We start from the raw sequence: 6389 nt of genomic DNA, 5'->3' as shown, positions 1-6389 counted from the left end.
TGCTCCTTGTATCAGCAAAGCACGTCCACAGTCGGTACTTTTGCATCCACAGAGAGAGCATTGCATCATGGGTAACTAGCCCACTGTGCATCTCCCCACCTTCTGCTGCTGGGAGATCTGGGAATGGATCACAGGGGTGTGCTCACCATCCCATGATGCAGTTCTTTCTGTCCCATCATTCCATGGGTTTCTGACTTCATTTTGTGCTGTTTTTTAACTGCCCTTCTAAACTTTGCAACCACCATCTCTGCCTTAAAGCAGGGATCCTGAACTGCTGACCAGTCTGTGGATGAGCCTTATGAACACAAAACAGCTGATCCTGCAGTATTTCATGAGCTGGGAAACAAACTGAATTTGTGGTGCTTGCCCTGCTGTGTGCAATGGAAAGAAACAATTCAAGATTGCTGCTGGCATTCATGGAGCAGCTGCACATGGTGGATGGTTGGTACTGGGCTCTGGAAACAAGCACTGAGTGATGGGATTGCATTGTGATGCATATATGGAATGATGAATAGTGGTTGCAGAACTTTCAGAAGTGCAAAACCATCTTCCTAGAACTGGGTGCGGAGCTTGCCATTGCCCTGAGGTGCAAGGACACCAGAATGAGAACTGCCCTCACTGTGAAAAAGCGAGTGGTGATTGCTGTGTGGAAGCTGGCAAATCCAGACTGCTAACTGTCAGTCAAGAATCAGTTTGGAGTTGGAAAGTCCACCGTGGGGGTTGCAGTGATGCAAGTGTGCAGGACCATTAATTATCTCTTGCTATGAAGGATTGTGACTCTGGGTAATGTGCAGGAAATAACTAATGGTTTTGCAGCAATGGGATTCCTGAACTATGGTGGGGCAATAGATGGAATGCATAACCCATATTTGGCCCTAGACCATATTGCGACAGAATACATCAACCAAAAGGGCTACTTTTCCATAATCTTGCAGGTGCTGGTGCATTACCGGGGCCGTTTCACTGACATCAGTGTGGGTTGTTCAGGGAAAGTTCATGGTGCATGCATCTTTCAGAACACTGGACTATACAGAAAGCTGCATGCTAGGACTTTCTTTCCAGACCAGAAGATTCCAGTGGGGATGTGCAAATGCCCATAGTGATCCTGGGAGTCCCCACGTACCTCTTGCTCCCATGGCTCATGAAGCCTTACGCTGGGAACCTAGACAGCAGCAAGGAGTGCTTCAACAATAGGCTCAGCAGGTGCTGAATGACTGTTGAATGTGCAGATTAATAGGTCACTGGCGCTGCCATTTTGGCAGGTTAGACCTCAATGAGGAAAATATTCCGATGGTCACAGCAGCCTGCGGTGCTCTGTAAAACACTTGTGAAGCGAAGGGTGAAAAGTTTCCCCAGGGGTGGAGTGCTGAGGTGGGTCATCTGGCTGCCGATTTTGAACAGCCAGATACCAGGGCAATTAGAGTGGCTCAGTGGGGGGGGGTTATTGGAATCAGGGAGGGTCTGAAGGAACATTTTGATAACAAGCACTAGTAATGCATCTTTATCTGATGCATTTGGTCAGGCAATGTTTACTTGCTGCCTTAAATAACTCAGTAATACTTGCTTCCTGAGTTTTAATTGTAGTGAGCAAAAGTTCCTGTCTATAGCCACTGTGTTTCAATTTTAGCAGCAACTACCATGTGCATGACACAAATAAAGACTCATTTTGTTTCAAATACCGTACTTTAATTAAAGGATAAAACACTTCTCCCCTCCCCCCTCAAGTGGGACATGGCAATGAGAAGCAGTCTCTCGGTTCAGGCTCTCACAGCTGTGTATAACTCTGGTTTCATGATGAAAACTGGTCTCTAGGGGTGGATTGCAAAGGGTGGAAACAGGCGAGGAATGTGTTGGGGGAGTTTGGGGCAGGCATGGAATGGCATTCTGTATGGGCTGCATCTGTTGACTGCAACATTTCTCTAAACATATCCTCCTGGTTTGTCTCCTTATCTGACAGAAGTGCTCTGCCACTGTGTAGGGGTTGGTCCTCAAGGACACATCTGCAGAAACAAAGAAACAATGAACAGAGACAGTATTGAGAGTGCACTCAAAGCCATGAATCTCAAGTCACATACACCTCTTTCTCACTGTCTCTTTGCTAGCACATAACTAGGCGAGAGTCCCAAATATGATGAGATTGACAGGGTGGGGGAGCTGGGCAGGGAGAATGGATAAGAAGAGACAGAGGGTCTGAGTGGTTTTGTGAGGAGGGTCACTACATGCACCTAAGGAGGGTATTCTGAATGTTGGTACCATTTTCCACAGGCTGAGGTAATTGAACCTGATATCTCACTCCTGAGAGTAACTCAAGATGCAAGGCTGCATCTCCTGCATGCATGCAGCTTCAGACCGGGTCTTATGCTGCTCGCCTTTGTGCTGCTTTGGTCCCTGCAGCAGTAATTGCCATTTGGCACAGCAAAGTTTCCTACAGCAGAGGCAGAAACAAGGCAGCTCTGCCAAGGAATCTTTCCAGAGGATTGCTGAGTGCCACACAAAATTTTCCTAGAGATTTCTATGGAGGATTCCCAGGACATCCCAGTATACATTAACAAACTGTTCTGCTGGATACCCCGACTGCATAGGCTCTGTTGTTAATTTCTATATCTTATCCCTCCTCTACCATTTAACAAAGTAAATGGGACCTCAATCTCCTATCACTGTGCAGTATCAAAGCAAAATGTGTGCTTACCAGAGCTTGCTTCTCCTGCTTCATGAGCGCCAGAGTGCTGCGACTGGCTAGACCCCTCTGGGGTCGAAAATAGGTCCTGGCTTGCCACACCACCGGACAACCCTGTTGCATGTCCCACATCCAACTCCACTTCCTCATCCACCACTTTGTCCTCTGGATTGACTCCACTGGCCCCTAGCTCCATTCCCCCCGAAGTATCCATGGAGCTCTTGGCAGTGGGGTGACTGCCAAGGATAGCGTGCAGTTGCTCATAGAAGTGGCATGTCTTCAGTGCTGTACTAGAGTGATGGTTGGCCTCCCTTGCCTTCTGATACACCTGCCTCAGCTCCTTGATCTTAGCATAGCACTGCTGCATGTCCCTTTCATGTCCCTTCTGCATGCCATGAGCAATCTACCCTTAGATATCAAAGTTCCTATGACTTTAGCGAAGCTGCAGCTGTACAGCCTCCTCTCCCCGCAGATCCAGCAGCTCTGGTGTACTCCATGGAAAGCCAGAATGGTCAGCTGGGAAGATGCTGCATGAACTGTGCATGCTGAGCATTCAGGAAGAGGAATTTCAAAAATTCCCAGGCCTTTAAATGCATGCCTGTTTACCTGCAGGGCAGCGGAGTTCAAAATTGCTGACCAGAGTGGTCATGATGGGCATTGTGGGACACCTCCTGGAAGCCAATTAGGGTGACAAGCAAGCGCACTGTCTATACTGACACTGCGTTGCTCTAACTTCGTTGCAAAAAGGTCTGTGCTGCTCATCGAGGTGGTTTTATTTTGTCAGTGTAAGCAGGGGAGTTACATCTGCAGGAGGAGCATTGTTGTGTGTACACCTCCATTGTTTTGTCGAAGAAAGCTGACTTTTGTCAACAAAACTGTGTAGTGTAGACAAGGTTTTAGGCCTGGTCTACACTACGAGTTTAGGTCAAATTTAGCAGCGTTATCTCGATTTAACCCTGCACCCATCCACACAACGAAGCCCTTTTTTTTTCTACTTAAAGGGCTCTTAAAATTGATTTCTTTACTCCACCCCCGATGAGGGGATTAGTGCTGAAATCGGCCTTGCTGGGAAGAATTTGGGCTACTGTGGACGCAATATGACGGTATTGGCATCCGGGAGCTATCCCAGAATGCTCAGTTGTGAACGCTCTGGACAGCGCTCTCAACTCAGATGCACTGGCCAGGTAGACAGAAAAAGGCCTGCAAACTTTTGAATTTCATTTCCTGTTTGGCCAGCGTGGCGAGCTCACCTGCACAGGTCACCATACAGAGCTCATCATCACAGGGGACCATGTGGTCCCAGAATTGCTGAAGAGCTCCAGCATGGACCAAACGGGAGGTACGGGATCTGATTGCTGTATGGGGAGATGAATCTGTGCTGGCAGAACTCGTTCGAAAAGACGAAATGCCACAATATTTGAAAAAATCTCCAATGGCATGAAGGACAGAGGCTATAACAGGGACTAACAGCAGTGCTGCGTGAAAATTAAGGAGCTCAGGCAAGCCTACCAAAACACCAGAGAGGCAAACGGCCGCTCCAGTTCAGAGCCCCAGACATACCGCTTCTATGATGAGCTGCATGCCATTCTAGGGGGTGCAGCCACCACTACCCCAACCATGTACTTTGACTCTGTTCAAGGAGTGGGAAGCAACACGAAAGTGGGTTTTGGGGGCGAGGAAGAAGATGATCAAGTTGCAGTGGGGGAGGTTCAGGTTGGATATTAAGAAAACCTTTTCACTAGGAGGGTGGTGAAACACTGGAATGCGTTGCCTAGGGAGGTGGTGGAATCTCCTTCCTTAGAAGTTTTTGAGGTCAGGCTTGACAAAGCCCTGGCTGGGATGATTTAATTGGGTATGGGTCCTGCTTTTGAGCAGGGGGTTGGACTAGATGACCTCCTGAGGTCCCTTCCAACCCTGATATTCTATGATTCTATGATGATGATGAGGAGGAGATTGTAGATAGCTCACAGCAAGGAAGTGGAGAAACCGGTTTCCCCAACAGCCAGGATCTGTTTATCACCCTGGACCCGGACCCAATACCCCCCAAACCCACCCAAGGCAAGCTCCCGGACCCTGAAGGCAGAGAAGGGACCTCTGGTGAGTGTACCTTTGTAAATATTATACATGGTTTAAAAGCAAGCATGTTTAATGATTAATTTGCCCTGGCATTCGCGGCCAGTACAGCTACTGGAAAAGTCTGTTAACGTGCCTGGGGATGAAGCGGAAATTCTCCGGGGACATCTCCATAAAGCTCTCCTGGATGTACTCCCAAAGCCTTTGCAAAAGGTTTCTGGGGAGGGCAGCCTTATTCCATCCTCCATGGTAGGACACTTTACCATGCCAGGCCAGTAGCACATAGTAGGGAATCACTGCAGAACAAAGCATTGCAGTGTATGGTCCCGGTGTTTGCTGGCATTCAAACAACATCTGTTCTTTATCTCTCTTTATCTCTGTTACCCTCAGGAGAGTGATATCATTCACGGTCACCTGGTTGAAATAGGGTGGTTTTAGTAAGTGGACCTTAAGAGGTGCCTGTTCCTGCTGGGCTGTTTGCCTGTAGCTGAAGAGAAATCTTCCCCACTGTTAGCCACATTGTGGGGGGAGGAGAGAAGCCATCATCCCAGAGAATTGGGTGTGTGTGAGGGGAGGTGGGTTAGTTGGGTTTCTGCTGCACGTGAACCCAAAAACTGCAGCCCCTCCTTTTAAACTGCCAACCCATTTTTAATGGCCAACCCAATGGCTACTTCATATGGGAAATGAGGGCACTGCTGTTTGAAACCATTCCCACATGTTATGAAGGTTAAAGAAGCCAAAAGACTGTGGCTTACCGTGGCTACCTGCAAGCCGAATTCTGCTGCCCAGCCCTGCGTGAGTGATCTCTCACACCAAACCGGCATACCCTCAATAAGAGGAAAATGCGACCTTGTAATGAAAGTACATGTGCTATGTATGTAATGTTAACAGCAAGGTTTACCGTGAAAGACTGTACCCATTGTTCTATAAAATGTGTCTTTTTAACTACCACTCTCCCTTTTTTTCCCCCCTCCACCAGCAGCATATGTTTCTCCTTCCCAGAAACTAGCGAAGATTAGAAGGTGGAAAAAAACAACCTCATGTTGTCCTCCCACACTGACAGAGCACAGCAAAATATGCGGAGGCAGACAATCTCAGAATGCAGGAAAACACTATATGACCGCGAGGAGAGGTGGCGGGCTGAAGATGGTAGGTGGCGTCAGCTTGCTGAAAGAAGGCAGGAGTCAATGCTCAGGCTGCTGGAGGATCAAACTCATATGCTCCAGCGTACAGTTGAGCTGCAGGAAAAGCAGCAGGAGCACAGACCACCGCTACAGCCCATGTGTAACCAACCGCCCTCCTCCCCAAGTTCCATGGCCTCCTCACCCAGCCACCCAAGAACGTGGTGGGGGGGGCCCTCTGGCCACCCAGCCACTCCACCCCAGAGGATTGCCCAAGTAACAGAAGGCTGGCATTCAATAAGTTTTAAAGTTTTAAAGTGCTGCGTGGCCTTGTCCTCAAATCCTCCACCACCCCACCTGGTGCTTCCCTCTCCACCACCCCTTCCACGCTACCTTGGCAGTTATCACCTTATTTGTGTGATGAATTAATAAAGAATGCATGAATGTGAAGCAACAATGACTTTATTGCCTCTGCAAGCGGTGATCGAAGTGGGGAGGGGAGGGTGCTTAGCTTACAG

The sequence above is a fragment of the Eretmochelys imbricata genome, chromosome 1, assembly GCF_965152235.1.
Source record: "Eretmochelys imbricata isolate rEreImb1 chromosome 1, rEreImb1.hap1, whole genome shotgun sequence".
Lineage (NCBI taxonomy): Eukaryota > Metazoa > Chordata > Testudines > Cheloniidae > Eretmochelys > Eretmochelys imbricata.
This window is presented reverse-complemented; position numbering follows the sequence as displayed.